Here is a 27,558-nt window from a genome sequence, read left to right on the forward strand (position 1 = left end):
CCTGATGCGCCTTCTCTTCCACTGCCTTCTATATCAAAGGCATCATCCTCCACCAAACCTTTTTTCTCCATGTCTTCCTTCACTTTACCTCACCATCTAATTCTCCGTCTCCCCCTCGATCTCCTTCCTCTAACTGGTTCCTCCCAAGCCATCTTCACTCCCTCCTCATCTATCCTCCTCCTCTACATCACATCTACTATACTGAATACGCTCCCGCTTATATGTTATGTAGAACTCTCAGCGATCACGTGTGCGTGTTTGAGTATAATTGTGCGTACAACTTAAAAAGATAATTCCTGTAAAATATCTTAACTGTAACTAAGAGATAAGTATCTGCTGGAAATATTTCAGAGGTTTTATATGATAAGCTAATAACCACCGCCAATGGTGCCCGACGAAAAATCCTTTACAGTATCCGGTCTCAAGGGGATTTTTCATATCGCAAGAGGCAATATGCCCCATCAAAAGCGTAGCTTTCATAGACGTTATACCCATAAAAAGAAAACGTAACCCGAGCATATCCTCTCAGAAGGACTTAAAAATATAATGATAAAATGTTCGAAAAAGTAAAACCTTTCAGAATCATTAACTCTCACAGAAGAATCATGAATGAATTTTCTGGATTAACGAGGTATGAAAGAACATTTTTTTCGTTCTTAAAGAGTCGAATTCCCGAATGTCATCCACGCGCGGATTAACTTCGTCGCTTTCCTCTTCAATTCCATTCAGAATAATTATATAAAACATGGAAGACTCAAAACAGGCCTCTGAATAGCACTTAAAGCCTCCCTTCTCTTAATAAGGTGAATTAGTCTCCTTTCTTTTACAATAAAGTGAAATGTTCTTTCTCTTCTCCTTCCCCTACTAACAGGGTGAAGTGCCGTCTTCCTTCTTTCACGAACAAAATGAAATAAAATTTTCTCACTTACTAAGTAGGTGAAATGCACCCTTCCTTTTCTGCACTCTTCCTTCTCTTACTAACAAAGCGAAACGCAGCCTGTTATTAATTAAGGGAAATGCCGTCTTCCATGTCTTACTAGCAAGTTGAAATAGTTTTCCTTTCCTAACTAACAAAGTGAAATTCAATTTTATTCTCTTCCTGGCAAAGTACAAGGCAGTCTTCCCTCTCTTACTAATAAAATGAAATGCAGTCTTCCTTCTCTTACTAATAAAGTGAAATGCAGTCTTCCATGTCTTACTAGCAAGTTGAAATACAGTTTTCCTTTTCTAACTAACAACGTGAAATTCAATTTTTCTTCTCTTCCTGACAAGGTGGAATCCAGTCTTCCTTCTCTTACTAGTAAAGTGAATGCAGTCTTCCAGGTCTTTCTAGCAAGCTGAAATACAGTTTTGCTTCCCCTACTAACAAGGTGAAATTCAATTTTTCTTCTCTTCCTGACAAGGTGCAATCCAGTTTTCCTTCTCTTACTAACAAGGTGAAATGCAGTCTTCCTTCTCTTATTAACAAAGTGAAATGCAGCCTCCTTTCTCTTACTAATAAAGTGAAATGTAGTCTTCCAGGTCTTACTAGCAAGCTGAAATAGAGTTTTCCTTTCTAACTAACAAAGTGAACTTCAATTTTTCTTCTCCTCCTGACAAGGTGGAATCCAGTCTTCCTTCTCTTACTAACAAGGTGAAATGCATCTTCCTTCTCTTACCAATCACATGAAATGCAATTTTCCTTCTCGTACTAACAAGGTGAAAAGCCGTCTCCTTTTATGCACTCTTCCTTCTCTTATTAATAAAGTACAAAAGCAGCCTTCTTACTCTTACCAGCAAGGTGAAATATAGACGCCCTTATGTTAATATGGTGAAATGAAATCTTCGCTATTGCATGAGGAGGAGATGTATTGCCGAATGTTGTAACTTGTGACATCAAAAGGGTAATTATTCTAAACAAGTTGCATCGAGACAAGGTTATCAACATAAAGTTTGAGTGAATAAAAAAAACTCTTTCGAATGAATTTTTACATCAATTACCATGAAAAGTTTCCAACACCGAACGACAGAAGATTAACCACGGCCTAAGAAGAAAAGAATGCTTATGAAGTTGTCTCTTGTGCGATCAAACTACATCAGTTGTTTGGATTGTTATGAAAATGTATTGACTACAATAAGCAGATGGCATTATAATTGACATTTAACAACTTCCGATAAATTATTGTGAATGCTCTGAATTAAAGAAACAAATGGCAAAACCAAATGAATACCAACACGTCGCCAGAGCTATTAACCACAATGCACCACTTGTTAAACGCGTGTCTTACAATTTACACTTGGCATTGGTAATGAATGTCAAATTGCGTCAACGTAAACTTGGTACCAGTCGAGCACGAAAGCTTGGCAACACCTGGAGAGCTGTCATTAGAGTGGGCACCAAAAAGAGGTACCTAAACATTTCTCTGCATTTTGATGCAAATTTGATGCAAAGTTGAATATATTCGTCACGGTGTGTCACAGTAACAAGAGTTCTCCCAACTTTTTAGATGAACTGGCACCAATTTGCACAAAGTGGATGATATTATTTGTTCCATACTAAGGCAGAATTCAAGTAAGAAAAAGGACAACTTCCACTCAAGTCACCTGTAGTAACTATAAGGTGCAAAATATGGTAGCAAATAAACCAAAGCTTTAAATAAAAAAAAAAAACGATGTAACGCTACCAGTGAATAAAGTGCAACCCTTCACATTTGGACGTGTAGGAAAATGATTAAATTCTTGGTACAAGGTTTAACGGCAAGACACTATAAGTTTCCATGAAACGAACTCATCCACACTGCTTCAAGATATTTAGGTTATAAACAATCAAAGATTAGTCCTCTCGGCTGCTGGTAGGGCAGAATGAAGAGGTACACACAAGACTCTGTCTTCCAACACTTAATACACTCAACGAATAGTCCATGCTGGCGTAAGATTACTGATGTTTCATTTTATGTAAAATTAATATCCAACTTCTGTTCCTTTCCCTTAAAGCAGAAAGGTGGAACAGTTTTTGGTTCCCCATGGAAAAGGCAGATGGTTTTCAATGGCCAAATCCGTCGATCTTATCTCTCTCTCTCTCTCTCTCTCTCTCTCTCTCTCTCTCTCTCTCTCTCTCTCTCTCCTTTAATCCAGTCCCAGAGAGTTCGTTTTATCTGACATGAAAATTCTATTTCCTTCTGACTTCACGAATGTTTTCATGGGAGAACCAATCTCTCTCTCTCTCTCTCTCTCTCTCTCTCTCTCTCTCTCTCTCTCTCTCTCTCTCCACACACACACACACACACACCTTCGGGTTGTCTTATGTTCTGTTCTTAGCACGGGAATGAAATAGACCGCTTGTTCGATGATGAAACCACAGTTCTTTTTATCACACCTTACTTAGCTTTTTCTTCTTCTTCTTCTTCTTCTTCTTCTAACCAATGAACGCAGCCCAGCCCGTCCCAAATCCCACCAAGAAAATATAGCACATCAACGCAAGAAACAATCAGAGCTATCCCAGCTCAGTTCGGTGACGGTTTATTGTGCCTGGAAATATTTCTGAACAAAAATATTAGAACTGCGCGTTAGTTGCGTAAATGCCTGGTATTTAAGCGTCCTGCCTGCGTTTGTGCGCATAGAAAATAAGAGCGACCTTCATTCAGTACTTAACAGTGGTTCCCAAACTTTTTCTGGTCGTTACCCAATCCTACGGGCTGCTCTATGAGCAAGAGCCCGTGCTGGCATAAGGCCAGCTTAATCTCAAACAACATCAACAACGTTGCCCACTTTTCACACAGGATACTTACCCATGGACTACCGCCCACAGCCAAACATAACCCATGTATGTATAAAACCCATGGTTTTATACATTACCTATCATCAGATTATGGATCCCTGCATTCTACTACATGGCCACCCAGGTTTGGGAACCACTGATTTAGTAGATACAAAGTACTTCTTGTAAATTTTAAGGATCACATCGCCTAAACGAAAAATTCTTTATAAGTATCTACGATGTTCAAATAACAAAAAATATGCGCCATTTTGTTGACTGCTACTTTTTGTTGCGTCGCGTGTTCTGGGTCCTTTTGGGGGTGGGGGTCGGGTGGGGGGATCAGATCACCTTGACATAACCGTTCTTATAAGCTTGACGGTCGTAAAATAACAAAATATACGTCAGTTTTTATATTACTTCCCACGAATGGACTTTCGTAACCAAGGCTTTTTCACCTTTAATAAAAGACAAACTGTCAAAATTCATTTAGAACGGAAGAGAAAGTGCTACAAAGTTTCTACGGGAAATACTATGGTGGATATGCTAATAAAAGTAGACGTAAACCAGACGTTCGTAGATAAATTGAGTTTTTCTCTGTAGTCCACGTTTATATAGGGGAGTGCTAGGCCAGCAACTTACATTTACATATGTCAGTAACTTACATTTGTATATGTCAGCAACTTACATTTATATATGTCAGCAACTTATATTTATATATGTCAGCAACTTATATTTATATATGTATATAAAATGTGTGTGTGTGTGTGTGTGTGTGTGTGTGGTGTGTGTGTGAGTGTGTGTGTGTGTGTGTGTGTGTAGTATAGCAGGCAAGACGAGTTCGGTTCGAAGCATGGACAAGGATGATGAAACTGTAAAGTTCTGTTAAAGTACACTGCTCCTGTTGACCATAGAGAGTAGGAAATGGGGGGAAATGAAAATAGGTCTAGCAACCTCAACGGGTAACCATCCATAAATCGTTACTAAATGAGCCCCATAAACATCTATGGAGTCTACGGAAAAAAATATACATATACACATATACATATAATTGTCCAATTTACTTTCACCACAGAGAAAACTACTAGTAGATCTGGTCCTATAAGAGGTGAGATGCCTTGAGAAAAATAATCATAACAACCTGAGACATAATGAGAGACGAACACAGAGCTTGCAAAAGATTACGCTTGACCAAGAGTACATTACTGAACTCCTGGCGTTGGGATCTCTGGTGCAAAACTGTCTAACAAGATTTTTCTAAAGTAAACGTCAAGTCATTGGACACTAAACTCATTGCCGTAGTTTACTGGTAATTACTTGGTCAAATGCAGACCAAACATGTGCTGTCGTAGCAGTACATTAAGCTCTGTAATGCTTGAAATCAATTTAGCAATGCAAAGGGGCTTTTCCATAGCAGACGTCACTGCCAAACACTAGCTTCTACAAAGAGGTGGGCTACTGACTCAAGCAACAAAACGAAACAGAATTCTACAACTGACTAAAATCAGGGTTCAAAGGAGGGAGGCGAATTCCTCAGTCAATCATTAAATAGAACTGATCACAAATGAACTGGTAAATAACCAAATAGCTTTTGGATTGCAATAAAAACTATGACAATCCCTTTATACCATTTAAAATTTTCTGAAAATGGCACCGTCGGAGTGCCAAACCTCAAAGTAAAGAAGTGAAAAATAATCTTTGATTGTTCATCGCCTCGAAACTTCATGACGAATATTTCTCTTTCGTTAACAGGATATGTCTAATAAAAGCTGTTACCCACTGCTGCTGGACTGGTCTGTCGCCTAGTCACCAACTCCACTCAACTTTGGAAGAAACGTCACCGGGACTGATTGACAACAAACGTTGCAGAGACAAAGACAGCAAAAAGCATTCGGAGGGAGGCAGTTCTTGAGAAGGTAGGTGACAAGAGGTTTGAGTTCTTCAAAATTGGGTATATTTCATCATTTGAAAACCATTCAAGAATAGATTTAGAAAATTTCAGACTGTCTAACATTCCCCGTAGGGAGGTAGTGCCGTCAGTGGACCTCATGCGGTGCACTATAGGTATTATTTAAGGCTCTTTGCAGCGTGCCTTCTCCCCCTAGCTGCAACCACTTTCGTTCCTTTTACTATACCTCCTTTCATATTCTCTTTCTTCATTTTGCTTTCCACCCTCTCCTAATACTTGATTCATAGTGCAACTGCGAGGTTTTCCTCCTGTTAAACCTTTCAAACCTTATTACTATCAATTTCCATTTCAGCGTTGAATGACCTCATAGGTACCAGGGCTTGGCCTTTGGCCTAAATTCTATATTCTACTCAACTCAACTCGACTGCTTAAAATTATTTCACCAAAATTTCTAATGGAAGCAAAACCGTATGGTTATGCAAATGATGGACGTCCAAACGGCCCTAACACGGAATTTAATATTCTAAAAAAGAAACTCACGCTCCAAGGGATTATGTCTCACACATTATCGTTCTTCGTCCGTCAAATAATCTAACCTTCGAAATTTCTCTTCCCGAGCTGCGCCTAATTATCCGCCACTCGAGAAAAATGAACCTTCTTTGCTAATCTAATCTTTTCGCTTAATTTCCAGACCAATCACTTCGGAGGATGGGAGGCGCGACAATACGCTGGTGCTGCTCACTGCTTCTGCTCATTAAAGCAGGTAAGACTGGAAGGGGTCAAGAAAAATATAATGTGAACTTAATGAACCTTTCTTGAATAACAAGGTATCAGAGTTGATTCGAGTATTTGGATGCTGTTAATTCCTTCGTTTCAAACACGTGATATTTGGTAAATAAGTTGGTTCACATAATTTGAATTAATGTTTTTTTTTTTCATAAACATGTGATCTTTGGTTTTGTTCATTTTCCTCGTGTCTTTGTGTTCGTTTTTTTTTAAATATTTCCCTTACGTGCTGATACTGGAAGCTTGCATATCAAGTTCATAGGCAATTGGATTAGCCCAGCTTTAAAATTACTAATAGGAAAAGTAAAGGAAACATATATAAGACACGAGCATATGGATAAAATTAACAGTAATGACCCAAGCCATTTAAAAAATAAGAGCTTCTGTGATTTTTATGGTGTGATTTTGATTTTTACTGCTGTCAATTTCGAGTTAAACTAGGGTAACTGCAGACATAAGCGAGATTATTTCATTTTACGCAAAAAAAAAAAAAAAAAAAAAAAAATCTTAGACGGTCAGCTAATTTTTTCAACAAACGTATTTTAATAACTTCAAGCATTAATTACCACCCTGAAATAATTCTCCTTGTGTATTACTAATTTGTTTATATTTCTATATATTTATCAATTTACGTAGTTTTATTTTCTTCTATTCTAATAAGTGATCACTGTTTTTCAGTTTTTCCATTTATTTTTACGAGAACTTGCAAATGACAACCCCACTTCCTTTGGATGCTTTGATCTATATATAGTATATAATACATATATTTAATAGATATTCACTATATATATATATATATATATCTATATATATATATATTAGTTCATTTCACCAAAATTTCTAGTGGAAGCAAAACCGTATGGTTATGCAAATGGATGGACGTTCAAACGGCCCTAACACGGAATTTAATATATATATATACATATATATAGGCTATATATATATATATATATATATATATATATATATATATATATATATATATATATATATATATATATATAAAGCATCCAAAGGAAGCGGGGTTCATTTGCAAGTCTCGTTAATAAATGGAAAAAACTGAAAAACAGTGATCACTTATTAGAATAGAGAAAATAAATACGTAAATTAATACATATATAAAAATATAAACAAATTAGTAAAATTAGTTCCTCGTTGGACGAGTGGTTTTCGCACTCGGCTACCAGTCCGGTGGTCTGAAGTTCGATTCTCGGCTCGGCCAACGCGGAATCAGAGGGAATTTATTTCTAGCGATAGAAATTCTTTCTCGATATAACGTGGTTCGGATCCCACAATAAGCTGTAGGTCCAGTTGATAGATGACCAATTGGTTCCTAGCCACGTAAAAATATCTAATCCTTCGGGCCAGCCCTAGGAGAGCTGTTTCATCAGGCCAGTGGTCTGGTTAAACTAAGATATACTTGACTTTAATTAGTAAAATACAAGGAGAATTATTTTCAGGGTGGTAACGCATTGCATCTTCGCAGAAGAATAACTCTTCCATCACTTTCAGGTCAGTCGATAAGATGCTACGGCTGCACAGGCTACGACATATCGCGTCCACTTCACCGAATCACAAATAACCCGGCCTGCGCTGATGGCAACTTCGACTGGAGACAGGTGCAGATTTACACGGCCTATACACCTGGGTTCAGCTGTTACTCTTTCACCTACAATAATGGTAAGTTGTTGTCTTCCAAATGCACCGGGAATCGAGCCTAATGAGTCTGAAATGTACACTGCGCACACACAATTTTTCTCTCTTTCTCTCTCATATTCTATATATATAATATATATATATATATATATATATATATATATATATACACACATACAAACAAGAAATGTGAGAGAGAGAATGAGTATACAGTTTGCCTAAATGTAAGATTCTATTCTACCCAAGCTTACTAAAAACCAAATTGCTTAAAATTTCTACCTACGTGAATATATATATATATATATATAATATATATATATATATATATATATATATATATAAATATATATATATATATATATATATATGTAATAGTGGCACAGTGTCGTTATTCCAAAAGACAATAACTTATTAATACTAAGAAAAAGGCACGAAACGGATAATAAGGAAGAAAAGAGAAAAGGGATAAGATAATGATTTTTCTTAGCGAAGGGATTTTGTTACTCCAAACATTAGGCTTTTAGCCATTAGACATCTGGTTTTTCATCTCCCCCAAAAAGCCTCTGTCCGTACCAGTGATTAGTGACCAACAAGAGATTATGGTCGATGAGGGATATTGCCCAGGCATATTCGAGAAATTGGAAACTACTCTCATTAGCGCCTATGACTAATCGCCGTTCCCTTCGTGAACAGGTCAGAGAGAGCCATCTGGCATACGTTAAAAAGGAATTCTATGACCCGTTGTTAGAAAGAGGGAAGTACCAAATTCTTAAAAGCTCCACCCCTCCAAAGGTAGGCCTCTAGTATCGACGAATCAAAAGCCATGAGTGTTGGTCATAAGACAGCCCAAAAGGGGTATCAACGAATGACCTATGAGGTTACCAAGGGATACGCCCAAAGAAGCCAGGACATGAAGAAGGAGGCGTATACAAATTCAGAGCCTACGAATCATTGTAAAAGACATGACAGGAAGGCGGTCTTGTATAATGTCTGTAGCCACTAACAACACAAAAAGTCTTTCAGAAAATGCCACAACCAGTCAAAATCCCAAAATCCAAAGGCGGGGCTAAGGAGATTTCAACTGAACAAAAAGGCGAGAAGAGAGAGAGCAGGACTGAAAAGGGAGCAGAGAAAAAAGGGGAACAGAGAAGTCGAGAGAAGATAACGACAAAGAGGGGAACGAGGAGAACCAGTGGCGCAGCAACAGGCAGAGAAGAGAGAGAAAGACAGAAGAATCCCCAGAAGAAGAACAAGTGCAAAGTGTGGTTGTGCGAAGCAATCAAAGACAGTGAAGGTGACAATCAATACTCAGTAAATTTCCATCGTGCCTATAGACTCGTAATTGCAACAAGTGCCAATTAAGTTTTAATCAGTCCAAAAGGAAAGCCCAGTAACTCAGAAGGTGGAAAAACTTTTATAGAACCCTTTTTTAGCTAATTCAGCAAGGTAAGAAAACGTATTATAAGTCTAATTCTCCAAAGTACAGCCTCCACGGCACACGTTACCTTAGAGCTGTGTACGAGAAAGTAAGTACCGTCACAGATTTTATTGGTGGCAGAGCGATGGGATACGATGAGATAAAGATTGATTATAGTGACAAGATAATTGATGTCGAGCGGTAAGGATAGGAAGAGACAAAAGACACAGCAAAGAAATGGTGATTTAGCGACGCGATATCGAAACACGAACGGACAGTTAAAAACAGCGGCAGCGAAACAGAATCAAAAGTTTAGTGTCGGCATAAGAGATTCAATCATTCAGGCCACTCGAAATAGAAAGTTCTCCCCAAAGACAGTTATCAGTGCTTCCCACAAATGACAGTTAGAGAGTCGTAACAATAAAAGCGCTCCAAAAAAAAAAGCCACCCACACTCCACGAAGAAAAACTCCACTCCGAAGAACAAGAACAGTCGTTCCACTAGAAGAACAAGATGTCGAAAGCATGAAGAAAAATATCAAGAGGAAAGAAAATACAATCCCGAAAACGCATCAGTCAACGCAATCCTGCTCTGAGAAGAAGAGAGAGAGAGGTCCCCTTTCCCAAAGAGAAGAAAAGAGAGAGAGAGGGGGAACCAACACATCATTCAACGCGCTGGTAGGCGAACGCAAGCTGTCAGACGTAAACCCGGATGTCGAAGACGACGAAAGAAGTTAAGTCCAAATAAATGTCCCACACTTACATAACATTAAACTTTATTAAAAGTAAATTACGCGATTAACATTTCAGTTAGACAATTTCTGGTATTTCAAGATTAAAAGATTTTCACACTGAACCTTTTTTTTTGGCAACGAAACTCTATATTTCTTCATTTTACTAATTATAACTAATCAGCTACTAAGACCTTTTCCCGAACATTTGTATTTACTAACCAATAACTTTAAATTTTAATTTGAATTTTGATTGTGTCATTTTATGTTATTTTTTGTGATTTTTTGGTTGTTTTTTTTTTTTTTTTTGTGATTTCTTGTACTTTGTTTTTTTTTGTTTTAGTATTTGCTTTTTACTTTTATTCGTTACGTCGAATGAATGTTTACTTGTTTTTATTTTGTTTGTTTAGGATAACAAGGGTAATTCACGGGAGGTCTCTCGTTAGCGTACACTTTACGGTCAGTTCAGTATCGTTTTACCAGTACTGTTAAGAGGGTTTTTGTTGTTGTTTAAGAATCGCTTACCGGTAACGTAAGACTTTGAGAATATTTCTGGGGAAAATTCTTTTATTTTTTATGGTGATCGAATACTTTAGTAAAAACAATTTATTGTTATTATCATTTTCTTTTGGGATATTACTGTCATAACTTTGATACTTTTAATGATACTCAGTTACTTAAGAAAATTTCCATTAACGAGTCGATGGTCAAAGGGAGGACCGAACTCCTTATCAGAACGTAAGAACGCCTGTGCTCACGAGAAGTCAAACAAGGAAATTAACCATGCCGGAAGGTACACAGTCCGCGAATTCGAGCGCAGCAGTAATGGGAACACATAAGGGACATGTGATTAATCACATAGCTAAATTTTGCGGAAGAAAGAACGGTCAGTTAGCTTGTAACTTAGAGAACTGGATAGAGCAAGTGGAGACACGCCTAGATAGCATAACGGGGACAGATAGAGAAAAGCTTATTGAAGCCAAGAGTTTATCTTGATTTGGAAGCCGGAGGAGACTTAGAACGATACGTCCACTCCGAGACTTACCGAGATCTTAAGAATTGGGAAGAATTGAAACGTATTTAGGAAGGTCTATTCCACAGTGGTGAAAGAGATCCAGTTACTAGCTTGGCAAGGATAGTGCGTCAATTTAAGTTAGACGAAAGACGTTATCAAGAGTTTAGCTCTCAGTTGTATAACAATATGAATGAATGGGGTAACTTCATGGAATCCACAGGTTGGATAGAGGTAGAAGGAGGCAAGCAAAAAATGCTAATGAGTCATGTTAAAAAAATATTAGACTAGCAATAATGATTGGAAGCCTGCCAACGGAAGTTATTGCAAGGATGACTCGTAAGTGGGAGACATCCGATGATGTAGCAGAGATTTGAAGAGGAGGAAACAAAAATCCTAGGTTAGAAGACTGAAGGGAATCCTATATACAGACCTTTAGTCGCTATAGGACAACAGGAAAGAGGTCCAAATAGATCTAGGACACCATCTAGAAATCAGAATAAGATATGCCAGGTAAATCTTCTCAAGGAGGATTTTCGACAGTCAGTGTTATACTGTCAGAAGAAAGGACATTATGCCAGTGACTGCCGAGGGATGGCCTTCTGTCCATTTCCATAAGAGAACAGGACATAGTGCTCGAGAGTGCAGAAATAAATTTTTGTTTCAGCTCCTAGAGGTAGATCTCAGTCGAGAGGCAGAAGTAGAACCAATAGTCAATCTCCCCCAGTTAGAGGAAATAGAGATTCCGCCCCAAATAGATATAACCCCAATCAAACAGCAAGTATAGGGTATCAACCAGCTCAGTCAATGTCGGACGAGGCAATGGCAAATTTTCTGCTTACTGGTACAATGAATCTTCCTCTATAACAGAGAGAACGTCCGGAATGTCAAGGCTAAGCCCAGCTACACAGGTTAGCAAAGTTGATGTAGGAAATGAAATAATTATAGACCATTATTTCCCGCACATGTCTGTCTAGAGAAACCTATTATTACATTCTTTGATACAGGTAGTCCTAAGAATATAATGTCAGAAAAGGTGTATCGAGATATTTTTTCTCACTTAAGTTTGAACCCAGCGGTAGATTGTAGAATCACAGACGTCCAGGGTAATGATATCCACGTAATTGGACAGTTAGATTTTCCATTTAGGCTAGGAAGAATTGCTCTAAGAGAAAGGTTCTGGTAGCCAGAGATATACAATTAGCTTTTGCTCATTTGCTGATAGGTTATCCAACTATGGCTAGACAAGGGATAAGCATTGATGCTCCTAGAGAACAACTAGTGATTAAAAACGGTCGTGAGATTTCTAGAATACCAATATGCATATGCAAGCCAATTAAAAGAACCCAGACTCAAAAGAATCCCACGATGAAAGGTATTTTAATTAAAGAGGGATAAGACAGAGGGAAGCTATCCAGAATGCATCTGGAGTTCACACCAGATCATTAACCCCTTAGAATCAAGTCAAGATAATTAAAATTAGAAAGGGTGTTAAGACTTAAACCTGGGGAAAGTACGTGGGTAGAATGTACAGTAAATCTAATTTTTGAAGTGAAGGAAATTCTCACGCTTACTGAAAGTCCCAAGTAAAATGGAATACATTATTCTTCTAGTTTACATGAAGTTAGACAGAACAAAATAGCGTTACAGATTATGAATAACAGAGGAAAGGAAAGGTTAAGTTAACACCAGGTACAGAGATAGGCCCTAGCAGAAGTATACTCCATAACCTATCCGAGTTGTAGAACGGGAAAACAGTAGCAGCAATTAGTAAAGGAAATGAAATTAGGCTCAGGACATAAACTGAGAAGAGCTAAGATAGGATTTCATTTAAAGGACATTAAGGAAAAACCATGTAGAGAAGAATTCATAGACTTACTGTGCGAATATAAGGATATAGTCGCTCTAGACGGCGACACCTGGGAAATACACTGAAATAACGCACAAGATAGACATTCCATCAAACACAAAGCCAATTTACATACCAGCTTACAGAGTAGCACATCTCAGAAGGAGATCATTGAAAGAGAAGTACAAAGAATGAATAGACAAGGAATAATAGAACCATCTAAATCCCCATGGTCTTTTCCACTTTTGCTAGTTCCTAAAAGGGACAAAACTTATAGAATAGTTGTGGATTTCAGAAAATTGAACCAAATACTGAAAATGATCCTTATCCAATGCCGTCAATGCGAGATCTTATCGCCACTATAGGGGTCCAAGAGATACTTCACCACAATAGATTTATTGCAGGGATTCTTGCAAATCCCTCTAGACGAAGAAAGTAAACCTTTGACTGCTTTTTCCACTAGTAACGGCAGATACCATTATGTAAGAATGCCCTTTGGTCTAAAGTCAAGCCGGTAACTTTTGTAAGATTAATGGATAAAAATTTGGGCGATTATAATAGGCAAGGACGTACACTGTTACATAGATGATTTGGTAATAGCAACACACATAGAGGCAACTATAGACTTAGTTAGAGAAGTCCTAAAGAGATTAAGAAAAGCCAACCTGAAGCTTAAAACTAAAGAAGTGTAACTTCCTTAAAAGGAAAATAGACTACCTTGGTCAATACACTAATGAAACGGGAGGGCGTAGAAGTAAACGACTTAAAGATTAAGTCAATCAAGGAATATTCCTACACCTCAGTGCAAGAAGGACGTAAAGTCATTCTTAGGTTAGCAGGTTTTTACCGCAAGTTCATAGGGAACTTTGCAGTCATATCAGCTCCACTAACTGAACTTTTAAAGGAACACATATCATTTGTATGGACAGACGAGCAGCAAGAAGCATTTGAGGAATTGAAAGAAAGATTAACACATCCCCCAGTACTTAGCTTCCCAGACTTTGGCAAGGAATTCTTTTTAGCCACGGACGCAAGCTACATTGGTATAGGAGCATGTTTAATGCAAAGACAAGATAATAAGTATAATGCCACAGCTTATTACAGTAGGAAATTAAAGCCCTCAGAAGTGAACTACTCAGTAACAGACCTCGAGTCTCTAGCTATAATAGACGCTTTAAAGCATTTCAGATATATCATTTTTGGTTACAAGATAACCGTGTTCACGGATCATTCAGCTGCAGTAGAAATGCTAAAGAATCCTAATTTTTCTGGACGAAGAGCCCGTTGGTTCATGACAGCCCAAGATTATGATATAGAGGTGAAATATGTACCCTGGGAAGACGAATAAGGTAGCAGATGCATTATCAAGATATGTGTCACAAGGTGATAGTATAAATATGATAAGTCAAGAAGAAGAGAAGAATGAAACAATGTGCAATGACGTAAATGTACTCACCATGCATTATACAGAGGAGCTTTCCCGGCAAAATTTCATAAAGGAACAAGAAAGAGATGAAGATATAAGGGAACTGTTTAAATACGTTAGAAACGAAAGAAAACACAGCCAACAAGAATTAACCGAACTAGGTAGGAAGGTTGGATGTCCCACAGATGCACTAACGGACATAGATGGCGTATTAATTTGGATGTGTCACGAATATGATCCATTTGGTCAATTTCTAGGTGTACTGCACAAAAGGTTAGTACCTAAGAGTCTAAGAAATAAGGTCATTGAGCTAATGCACGACGAATGGACATGATGAGCTCACCCAGGAAGGGATGAGAACTATTAGATTAATCCAAAGAACTTTCCATTGGAAGGGAATTCACAAGGAGTTAGTAATTATGTGAAGAGCTGCAATACATGCAACAGCTACAAGGGAAGAACAGACAAGGAAGTACCACTAGGGAAATATCCTATCCCACAGACTCCTTTCGAAAAGAGTATCTATTGATCTTATCACTAATCTTCATACCACGAGTAAAGGGAATAAGAATATACTAGTATGTATCGACGCGCTCACGAGATATACAGAGTTGGTACCACTAACTAGTAAAACTGCCAAGGAATGTGCAACCGCACTCTTCGATAAGATATTTGCAGATTATTCTGCCCCACAGCTCATTATTTCTGATAATGGGACCGAGTTCAACAACTCGTTAGTTCAAGAAATTTGTAACGCCTTTAAGGTAGAAAAGGTAGCGATACAGCCGTATCACCCAGCTAGCAATGGCTTGGTAGAAAGGAATAACAGGAAGGTTTTAGACGTATTGCGTCACACAGTAGGACAGGATCCTGACTGGGACGTCAATTTACCTTTAGTCCAATTATCATTAAATGCAAGACATCATACGAGTACTCGAGCAACTCCCATAAAAGCTTTGATGGGATATGAACCCAGATTACCTTATGCATGGCTGAATCAGCCAATACAGCCAAATTACTCTGAAGATATCATGAAGATAAGAATCGGAAACTTTAAAGTAATTCACAAGCAATTGCACAAGAATCTAGAAGATGCCCAGCAGAATATGATAGAGAAGCATCAAGAAGGATTAAGGCCTGTAGACTACAAGAAAGGGGATGAAGTCTATATTAAGAAGGAAGTAAGAAGTGGTATTAATTATAAGTTAGCCACAAAATTCACAGGACCATACAAGGTCGTAGACGTACAAGAAACTAAGATAAAGGTTAAGAAAATGAATAGCCAAATGCCTTCCACATATGCTGAATCATTAGGAGAAGAAGAATTTTGGATAACAAGGACAAGGTCAAGAGAACCAAAGAAGTTGAAGAATCCGAAATGACAGAGACGTCAGAAGAAATTCCAGAAGAAGGAATTAGATATAACCTAAGAAATAGAAGAGTCACTTTTCAGTGTGAAAAACAGAAGAACAAACCCATTAATTCATCCCATTATTCCCATGTATTTATTTGATTTCTTTATTGCTAAGTTTACCGCCATCGGTCGACTTAGGAATAATCTTTTATTGTTGCAATTCTTACTTTAATTAGTTGGTTTGTAGCAATTTTTTTGGAGTTATGTGCACTAACTTCAAATTAATTTTGACTTGAAGGGAAATATTTGGGTATGTAAGAAACGGTTCAAAGCGCAGTATAAGAATTTCAAGACGTATATTAAGCTTAATCGTTCCATGAGAACATTCTTAGAAGTAAAAGAATAAATAAGACGGGTTAAGATAGACATTAAGAGATTTTTAAGATAAGAGAATTCGTTTTAGAAATGATTAAGATATTGAAGGGGCGATTAATACACTTATTTTGTTCAAATCCATTAAATGTTGATTGATGAAAACTTATTAATAAGATATTAATCAACAAAGACTCACTAACAAGATGTTAATTGATGAAGACTCATTAACAAGATAGTAGTTGTTGAAACTTACTAACAAGATATTGATTGGTGAAAGCTTACTAATTGTTGTCACAGTAGAAGAAACCTACAAGTATTAACCACTAACCGGTTCCTTTAACCGAGTTGCCAATTTTGTTTTAGTATCAAGCAGTAAGGTTATAGTTTAATGTACAAGGTTACTCAGAAATTACAGTAAGAATGCCCAATGAAATTTTGCATAAACACAATACACAATCTCAGTAGGAAGTCAAGGACACCCTCGTTATTGCATACAAATACACAAGGATATTTTCTCCCAGGACTTAGTCTCCAAACAACAGGTCGCAGCAAACAAGAAGCCATCAAGTGTCGTCGACGAAGAACGAAATTTATTTTCCATAAAAGAAAGACAATATCCACCTAGATAGAATAGGACTGAGGACTGAACCAATCATACTGTAAACTTGGATAGTTACCATTATTTTTGCTTCTACCATGCATTTATATAACTTTTGTGACTTAAGGGCTTATGTATGTTTAACTTTCAGTTTTCTTGTTTTTTTGGTGATTTATTTTGTTTGCATTCAGTTTCATGTTTCTTAATGTGATTTACTCATATTTGAATTCACTTTGATGATTCCTTTAATTACTTAATCAAGTATTTGTTCATATTCATATTCAGTTTTAATGTTTCTCTGAATGTTACTTACTCAAGAATTTATTCATGTTTACATTCAATTTTGATTGTTGCCCTTAACGTTACTTAATCAAGGATTTGCTCATGATTACATTCACTTTTGATGTTTTTGAGTCAAAGTTTCAATATGATTTCCAAGAAGCATAAGTTAGGAGTCCTCTTGTAGGTATAATATTTGCTTCAGCTTAGTTAACGCTGTCGGAGTCAGCGAGGTAGCGGGCCGAGACTGTAATAGTGTGGCACAGTGTCGTTATTCCAAAAGACAATAACTTATTAATACTTAAGAAAAAGGCACGAAACGGATAATAAGGAAGAAAAGAGAAAAGGGATAAGATAATGATTTTTCTTAGCGAAGGGATTTTGTTACTCCAAACATTAGGCTTTTAGCCATTAGACATCTGGTTTTCATCTCCCCCAAAAAGCCTCTGTCCGTACCAGAGATTAGTGACCAACAAGAGATTATGGTCGATGAGGGATATTGCCCAGGCATATTCGAGAAATTGGAAACTACTCTCATTAGCGGCCTATGACTAATCGCCGTTCCCGCCCTTCGTGAACAGGTCAGAGAGAGCCATCTGGCATACGTTAAAAAGGAATTCTATGACCCGTTGTTAGAAAGAGGGAAGTACCAAATTCTTAAAAGCTCCACCCTCCCAAAGGTAGGCCTCTAGTATCGACGAATCAAAAGCCATGAGTGTTGGTCATAAGACAGCCCAAAAGGGGTATCAACGAATGACCTATGAGGTTACCAAGAGATACGCCCCTAAGAAGCCAGGACATGAAGAAGGAGGCGTATACAAATTCAGAGCCTACGAATCATTGTAAAAGACATGACAGGAAGGCGGTCTTGTATAATGTCTGTAGAAATCCACTAACACACAAAAAGTCTTTCAGAAAAATGCCACACCCAGTCAAAATCCCAAAATCCAAAGGCGGGGCTAAGGAGATTTCAACTGAACAAAAAGGCGAGACAGAGAGAGAGCAGGCTGAAAAGGGAGCAGAGAAAAAAGGGGAACAGAGAAGTCGAGAGAAGATAACGACAAAGAGGGGAACGAGGAGAACCAGTGGCGCAGCAACAGGCAGAGAAGAGAGAGAAAGACAGAAGAATCCCCAGAAGAAGAACAAGTGCAAAGTGTGGTGTGCGAAGCAATCAAAGACAGTGAAGGTGACAATCAATACTCAGTAAATTTCCCTCGTGCCTATAGACTCGTAATTGCAACAAGTGCCAATTAAGTTTTATCAGTCCAAAAGCCCAGTAACTCAGAAGGTGGAAAAACTTTTATAGAACCCTTTTTTAGCTAATTCAGCAAGGTAAGAAAACTTATATAAGTCTAATTCTCCAAAGTACAGCCTCCACGGCACACGTTACCTTAGAGCTGTGTGTACGAAGAAAGTAAGTACCGTCACATATATATATATATATATATATATATTATTTATATATATATATATATATATACGTACACCTGTGTATATTTGTGTGGGTATATATATATATATATATATATATATATATATATATATATATATACGTAATTACCGCAGGTGAAGAAATAATTAACTTATTTCCAAGCCATTGACGAAGAACTGATACATAGTGTTAGAAAATCACAATATAGCTATATAATACAGAAACAGTGCTGACGAACACACACATCCTGAAAAGTGTTCGACACCGAACAAAATATGATACAACTTCCTCAGGCCTGATCATCAGGTATAGAAAAACATGTTTTTCTATACCTGATGATCAGGCTTTTTTTTATCGCACCCTTACTCGCCTTTCAAGGTCTTTTCGGCGTGGAAACACTTAAACAATTTCTCCATGGTTTTTAGCTCGGCAATATATTCCCTGCTTGGTTTCCTCAGACGCCCTCTTCCTCTGCTTATTGCGCCAATCCAAGAGGTATCGTCCTCAAGACACTTTCGACCCTACGTTCGGGTATTGTGTAAACTTGTTTGCAATGAAACCTCCTAAATATTCTAGTCCCTCTTCTTCTATATCAGTTTCCAAGTCCAAGGTTTCCTTAGAATTTCCTGAAATGTTCTTACGCCCATTATCTTCATCAAAATCAGTCTGGGAATCAAAACAATATTGCAGAAAGGGCTATAGTATATTCACATCAACCGTGCATTTGATGTCTAGGCCAGTCCCTTACGACGCTCCTGATTGGCTGTTGATAAGCCAATGACAGGCCTGAAAACTCTCAGTCTCTCTCGAGAGTTCACATAGGTAGGATCTATGTTCCACTTCTCCTGAGGGATACGTCTTTCAGGAGAGGTGGAACATAGATCCTACCTATGTGAACTCTCGAGAGATTGGCTTATCAACAGCCAATCAGGAGCGTCGTAAGGGACTGGGCCAGACATCAAATACACGGTTGATGTGAATCTACTATAGTTCTCTTTGCAGTCACTGTTAATCAGAAGTTGATGCTATCTACTCACTCAAGCAAGAAAAGGAAGCCGCTGACATGTTACCTCCGTTACCACTTTCCTCTGTGTTGTGCTTTGATCCCACGAGAGAAGTCTCTGTGTCCATTAGGTCAAGGTCAACAAAATTCTGTTGGCCTTAAATTAGGTGACATCATATTCTGAGCTTTACTGCTACAGGTGATGGATGCTGATAGCATGCTCCCATTAGTCGAAGGCAATCGAAGAAGTGTTCCAATCCATCTTGGTTTTATCTATACGTCAAGATGTATGCTATGCCAAACTTTTCTGCCATCATTTTGTACAGTTCTGATAATGATATTGACGATATTATGAGTTCTTTTTGAAACGGGTAAGCCCTTCAACTACCAGTTTTGCAGTATTAACCGTTTTGCCCAGCATTGCATGTTGTTTCCGTAAATTTAATCGATAAGCATTGCTTGCCCACTTTTTGTCCGCTGGCACTCGAGAATTTAAATTTTCTCACTGTGTTTCTCCGACAGCAGTCCTTGTTTGTCAAAATACTCCAGGGATTTAACAGTCGTTTCTGAGGGAAGTTGCACCTCTAATTTTATACGAGCAAGTTGCGCCTGACGTTACATACAACCTGTGAAGACCGCGGTCTGTTTTGGAACGAAGATGGGTTGACCTTGTATCTCTATAGACCTTGGTGATTTCTACCACAAGCCCAAATGCGTTTTGAAGCCACTCCTACTTTGACACCTGTTAGTGGTGGATCTGTAGTCTCAAATGGTTCGTAGTGTGTGTGTGTAAATATATATATATATATATATATATATATATATATATATATATATATATATATAGATATATATATGTGATATATGTGTGTGTGTGTGTGTGTGTGTGTGTGTGTGTGTGTGTGTGTGCAGGGATATATATAGTGTGTGATTTCCAACACTATGTAAGAGTCCCTCATCAAATGGCATGGAAATAAAAGTCGAAACCGATCACGACCTACATTTCCATTTCTTATTATAAAACTGTAGAACCAATTGACTAATTACCTCATATAAACTGGCCTTATGACATCACAGGCTATTGCTCAAAAGCAGTCTGTAAGGTGCGTCCACACTACAGTAAAGCATATTATCAACACTACAGAAATTTATGGCATACACATCACAAATAGGTTGAAAAAGAGTCAACGACCGTAAGTAGAGCACGAATCTTTGGCATACTGCATGATTGCATAACGCACCGGTTAGGACTACCAATAAGTCATTGACTTGTACTCACCTATTTTGTGATGTATTTGCGACAAGTTACCGACGTGTGTATATATACAACATATTTTATTGTTTGAAGGTATTAAGAGGCCTGGCGTGGACCTTACGCCCTCACCGGCCAACTGAGACCATGCGCATCCTACATCACCTTTGTTTTCCCTTCGCAGGCCAACATGAGATCACCCAAAGGTATATGGTCCGGAGCCCATTGGCGCGAGAAGACGAACCCCTTTTGCCCAGGAACAGGAACAAATACAAGGAGAGGGAATACCGAGAGAGGGAGTACAGGGAGCGAGACTACAGGGATAGGGAGAGCCGAGAGAGAGGACTCGGAATAGAAGGAACCATCGTCAAAGGATACTACTGCCACACGGATTACTGCAACAACTCAATAGCGTTGGCTTCCTCCTTAGTCCTACTTCTGCTGCTGAACATCCTCGTGATGCTTCTGCGCTGGTGGTATTGAGTCTAGAGAGACATCGGGAGTCTCTCTTTTTTTTAATACCTTTTTTAGGAGTCTTATGATACAGAATCATTATTATCAAAGGGAGGAAGGACGGTCCTAGCCTATTTCATCTTCAGTTCTTGTCACACACAACTGGGAAGGGACATAAGTCTAACCCACTTAACCTTTCAAACTTTCCCTTTTTCATTTTTATCCAAGCTTCCGGAATTTCCCTTGAACATTTCGACATCCTTACATGGCATGGATGACCTTATATGACATCTTTGACCTCCTAGAAAAACACCATCGTTCCCTAGTATGCCCCTCATACCTCAAGTATAAGGTGGTGTTATTCGCGTGTATTTCCAAGACTTCTGACAGTTCCTGGCGGAACCAGCTAAAGGAATGAACGTACTAATGATGATTTCAAAAGGAGAAACTGTGAACGGCACGATCGTCGTCCCCTCACGTTCTCTTAACGAACGAAAATGATAGTTGTTAAGTTTTGTAATGTTATGATAAGTTTAGTCAGGATTGGCGTTGGAAGTTTTTTATTTCTTATTTTTGAATTGTTTTCATACTCTTGTCATTTCATCTTTCAAATTTAAGCCTGACTTCCCTTATGTAATTATTGATAAAGCTAAAAATAGTATTTATTCGTAGTACATGGCCGTTAGAAGAGTGTGCTATAGTAACACTACACAAAGAGTAGACTATGCTATGCATGGTATAGTAGGACAATGTTACTGCCACATTTACATGATGTGATTTCCCAACGTTTAATTCATTTGATAGTGCCAAATCGCATGTAATTAGACTATCTTATTGGAATCATAATTAACATTACTTTTAGTCAACGAATGTTCAATAAACTATACAATTAAGCAAGAATACAGGAAGTTAACCAGGTCGAAATGTACATTAATATTATAGTGCTAACAGATAGTACTAACAGTTGTAAGAGTATCAGCCTAAAGGACACAGATCTTCTTGGGCCCCCCTGCCCGAAAAGAAACTAAAAGTTTTATTTGTAGCAATGCACAAAGTACAAACGTTTCGGATTTCGTAGCTACTTTCTGTAGAAATTGTAGTCACTTTGTACTTATTCTCAATTTTGTTGGAGTAAATATTGCACAAGTGACTCTAAGTTCTGCTCCTGGAGCAGCCCGCAGGAGCAAATTGGTACCTATGGATGGTATTCTTGCTTCACATGATTTACTAACCTTTCTTAATAAGATTAAAAAACGTAGTCTTATTATTCCATAGCAAAAAAAGAGTAGACTTTGCAAAACCATTTCAATTACATTTAGGACTTCAGCTTAACAGGGGTATCAAAATCAGGACGAGTGAAAAAGCCTTTAGTAAATAATAATTAAAGTGAACTTATGTACAGTATTCCTCACATAGATTATTTTATGTTTTCTAGTAAAGCTTATTGTTACTCATATGTTATGTAGAATTATCTTGTACTCTCAAAAGTACAAATTACGGTAAATATATCTTTTAAGTTGGTTCAAAAGTTGAATAAAACATTTTGAAGTAAAAGCAATTTTATTACCCCTATACGGAGGTATGCGAAGCCTAGACGAAAATCTAATCAATAGTTACAAAGCAGAAGGAATGAAAGCTGTGCTTATACTTGAAACGCTATATTCACTCAAAAGAGTTTTCAAATCACGGCAGTTCAAGTGAGATGCAAAGTAACAGGTATTTTTTCTTTGAAATCGTGTTAAGATAGGTGGAAAGCACTGTGGATATTTATCTAATCGTAATGGCACAGAATAACTTTAAAACATGTAGCAAAATTATGTGACACATTGACATTTTGCTGTGATTTGATTGAACATGAACATCCAGTGTGTTCACTCCGGCCAAATATACCTGAGGATTTATTTACTCCTCAGGTATTTTTGGCTGGTGTGATGCCATATCAACCTTCCACTGATCCTAGAAAACCAGGAGAAATTGTTGACAACAGATCAAAATGTGTCCATTCAATATGGTAAAGGATGAAGATTTTTTTTTCAACAATACTGTTAAGCGCATGAACCAGAAAATGTAATGTTTACCTGCTAAAGTAATTCTGTTATGGCTATCCTAATCAGATGACCATCAGGTTTTAAAGAACCTGAAGATTCTCACTTATTACATTTACTTTAGGCCTGACCTAACCCAGTTTCCGTGATAAACAATATTTAATTAAACAGTAATATTAACTTCCCATCTACTGGCTGCTAGTTGTCATTAAGGTTAGATTATATATATATATATATATATATATATATATATATATATATATATATATATATATATAACATGATGCCCATTATCTCGTTATTCTAAAAGGTAGCGATAGGCCAGAGCGGCAGACAACTGGTAATTGGCAATACATTCTCCCTCGCCCCCCCCCCCTCCCCCCCCCCCCCTTTCTCTCTCTCTCTCTCTCTCTCAATACTGGCAACAACTCTCTCTCTCTCTCCTGATACCCAGCAGCTTTTCTCTCTCTCTCTCTCTCTCTCGAGACTGGCAACAACTCTCTCTCTCTCTCTCTCTCTCTCTCTCTCTCTCTCTCTCTCTCTCTCTCTCTCTCTCTCTCTCTCTCTCTCTCCATTATCTAGGTCATAAATCAGAGTCGTGAATTACAAAAATATGCATTTATTTGGAAGCAAAGTATTAACTGAATAACTCAGATTCTTAACAGAATGATTAAATGGAATGTTAACTCAAAGTCCAAATAACCCAGATAGCCCTCGGTAATTAATCTAACAGTCTACACAGTAATTAAGTCAGTACACCATTCCATTTCTCCAATGAATAATCCCACTCTTCTCCAGAAAATAGTTCCCCTCTTCCAGAATAGTTCCCTCTACCAAAAACGCCTGTTAGAAGACAGCAGAACATCTGGTAAGCACAAGATCATAATCAAAGATCATATAAACAGAACATCTCTGAAACAAATATTCAAATACCATCCAGCCACACTTTGGCCAAAATAGATATAATAACACTCACCCATTTCAGCACAGTTGCGCTGACACTAACAAAAATACTTTGGCAGAGCCATCCCGGCCTTGCCTTCTCTCTGTAATAGACTCTCCTTCATGACAACAATACTTTTCCTTATGTAGGGGGAAAAGCGCACACATACGCACAAACCCACAGTTAATGTTCAGAGTGTTCATGCCCCGAAGTTCTCATGGCGACAGGACGAAGGCACTGATTTGCTTACGACAGCAGTTTTGATTATACCACCTCAAGAAAAAGATGCGTAAGCATCCCTAAGCTGTCGCTCAGACACTCTGTATCTCATGGCAAATCCCCCTTTCAATGTTACAGATATATATATATATATATATATATATATATATATATATATATATATATATATGTTACAGTGTTGTTAAAGAATTAAGGAAATTATTTCAAAAGGCATTAACTTATAAAGAACTTAATAGAAGGCACGGATAATAAGAAAAGGGGAAATGGGAAAAAGAACGAAATAATGATTTTAAGAAGGGATCGTTTTACTCAAGCCTGACATCAGATAACAAGGAAATTTTAGCCATCGAGAATCTGGATAGCATCTCCCCAAATAAAACCCTCTGTTACCTAAAGTACCAAAGATTAAGTGGCTGACAAGCGGTATTACCCAGGCACCCCCAAGAAATTGGAACTCGGAAAACTCAGTCACACCTCATTTACGCCTACACAAGCCCTCTTCACAAGATTAATTGGCGCTCCCTTCTTATGACAGGTCAGAGAGAGCCAGGGGTAATTCCAACATTTTATCTGGAAAATGTTAGATGAAGGAATTCTATGCTCCCTTGTTTAAAAAAGGGGAAGTGTTAAACTCGAAATCCACCCTTTCCAAGCGTAGGCCTACGGCATTAACCAATCAAATCAGCAGTGCCAGATTGTAAGGACGCCCAAAATAGGTCCTAACAAATGCCCCACGAGGATACCAAAGGATAGGAACAAGAGGCGTTTCCAAATGAAGAATCTATAAATCACTGCAGAAGGTATGACAGGAAGGCGGTTTTGTAGAAAGTCTGTAGCCACTCAGACAAAAATTCTTTCAGACGATGCCACACCCAGTCAAAATCCAAAATCCACAGGCAGTGCCAAGAAGATGTCATCCGGATAAAAAGGCCGGACAGAGATAGAGAAGGGAGTGGAGAAGTGGAGACAAAGCGTGGAGAGCAAGTGGAAAAGAGTGGAAAGAGGGAGACACAGGGTGTAAAAGAAGAGAGAGAGAGGGAAGCAAAGAAGCAGAGAGGAAGAACCAGAGAAGAAGTGTGAAGTGTGGTGTGCGAATAGACAGTGATAAGTGACAAGATTGTACTCAGTTATATTCCCTCGTGCCAATTGCAACAAAGTGCCTTCAAAATAGTTTGTCTCAGTCCAAGCACCCAGAAACAGAAAGGTGGAAATATTATAAGAAATATTCGGCACAAGAATAAGCACGTATAAGGACATATCAATTTAATTTTTCCCAAATTATAATTTTAAGATAATCCAGTTAGATAATATTCTGCAAGTTGCAATTAATTATATAATTACTGCCTAACCAATTCCAGCCCCCCACTCAATCCACGACTACCTTAGGCCTGTTACTAGTAATTATAGTACTACTCGCACACACACACACACACGCACACACACACACACACACACACGCACACACACACACACACACACACACACACACATATATATATATATATATATATATATATATATATATATATATATATAAACTTGCACAAAATGTCTGATAATAGTCAATTTTTCGACAATATATAAACCACAGACAGGCGGTATTTTCCTAACTCATGGCCTGAAATGTGCACAACCCTTGAATTATAATAATGAAAAAAAATTGTATCATTGACCCTTGCCTCTTATGCTTTACGTTATTATGAAAGATTTCGAGCGTGTGGATAACTCACAACTGCTTAGAGATTTGTCTCAACCTAAACCTTGGCCTCAATACAGCGAGTTTCCTAATGAAAAGCATGTCGTGTGCCGGCAGCCAAGATATCATCTATTGATTTCAATAGAGTTGTGGAGTTGAAATGTAATAAACGCGTAAAAAATGCTGTCAATTTAAGTTGTGTTATGTGATCAGGTGATTAAAATAGTTATCTGATATTTGTCTGAATAAAACCATCTTATGAAAGCAGACTTTATATGTAAAGTCAAGTCTGTCTGTTTCTCTCAAACGCTCTCTCTCTCGTTGTAATAGTTTACCCTAACATGAATTAAACCGTTTTCTTCGACGTAACGTTCTTTCTTTTTTGTAAGGGGTACTTCTGAGAACATACGGTATGCTATCTGCTGGTTTTACAAGCATCAGCCATCAGACCAAGGCTCGATCATACCCGATTGGCATCGCTAAATAGTCCCAATATTTCTGTCGATTAGGTATTATAAATCAAGGCGTTCATGCTTCACGTTTTTTACATTACTATATGTAAACATACTTTTCAGGCGTGAAGGTTAAAAACGAAGATTACGCAGCATGTTGGTTAGTATTTTTGATGCAAGAGGCCACTGTCGTGTATCGCAACTAGCGGGTTGCTGAAATTATTATATCAGTGATTATTTGTAATGTGCGTGTTTATGAATGCGCTGAACAGGCTGTACTGCTGCTTAGATATCTTGCCATTATCAGTACCAAGCGTCTCATTTGGCCTTGGTTAGGACGTCTAAAAGTACAATTACAATTAGCTGATATTATGGTTATTACTTCATATAAGACTATTTTGTGAACAGAATAAAAAACCTAAAGGACAAAATGACACACACTCTCTCTCTCTCTCTCTCTGCTTGTTTGTTTGTTTGTTTGTTTGTTTGTTTGTTTGTTTGTTTGTATGGTGTTTTTAGTGATTATTCAGCAACGGGACCAACGGCTTTGCGTGGCTTCCGAACCACGTCGAGAGTGAACTTCTATCACCAGAAATCTCTCTTTGCAACGGAAAACATTGTGCTTACAGCATGCATTCAGTTCTTCCTTCTTCTTAGGGGCGTATTAAGAAAATGTACGAAGTCGAGTCGAGAAAATTACCAAAGTTGTTTATCAGACAATAACTTCCTTTCCTTGAGGAAACTTAAACCGTGTTTTTTATTCTTTGGTAGATTTAATGGCTGAATGATAATATGATAGGATAGTTTGAACTGGCGAAAGTGATGAGTCTTTCATGCGCATATGTGAACCATGAGCTTGAGCATCAATTTGTTTCCTTAAAAAAAATAATAACTTGAATACCAGACTTGCTGGTGGGA

At 37.9% G+C, this 27,558-nt stretch overlaps 1 protein-coding gene and 1 long non-coding RNA gene across 2 annotated transcripts in view; one reads left to right on the plus strand and one right to left on the minus strand.

Annotated features, from left to right (window-relative positions):
* The window catches only part of LOC135200280 (uncharacterized), an 11,628-nt gene extending 5,260 nt beyond the window's left edge, over positions 1 to 6,368 (plus strand). The window contains exons 2-3 of the long non-coding RNA XR_010311247.1: positions 5,486 to 5,649; positions 6,334 to 6,368. This is a non-coding gene — a long non-coding RNA (uncharacterized LOC135200280). The remainder of the gene's footprint in view (positions 1 to 5,485; positions 5,650 to 6,333) is intronic.
* LOC135200282 (antifreeze protein Maxi-like) overlaps positions 1 to 27,558 on the minus strand; it is a 300,869-nt gene that overhangs the window by 251,096 nt on the left and 22,215 nt on the right. The window lies entirely within an intron of this gene.

The sequence above is a fragment of the Macrobrachium nipponense genome, chromosome 26 (assembly GCF_015104395.2).
Source record: "Macrobrachium nipponense isolate FS-2020 chromosome 26, ASM1510439v2, whole genome shotgun sequence".
Taxonomy (NCBI): domain Eukaryota; kingdom Metazoa; phylum Arthropoda; class Malacostraca; order Decapoda; family Palaemonidae; genus Macrobrachium; species Macrobrachium nipponense.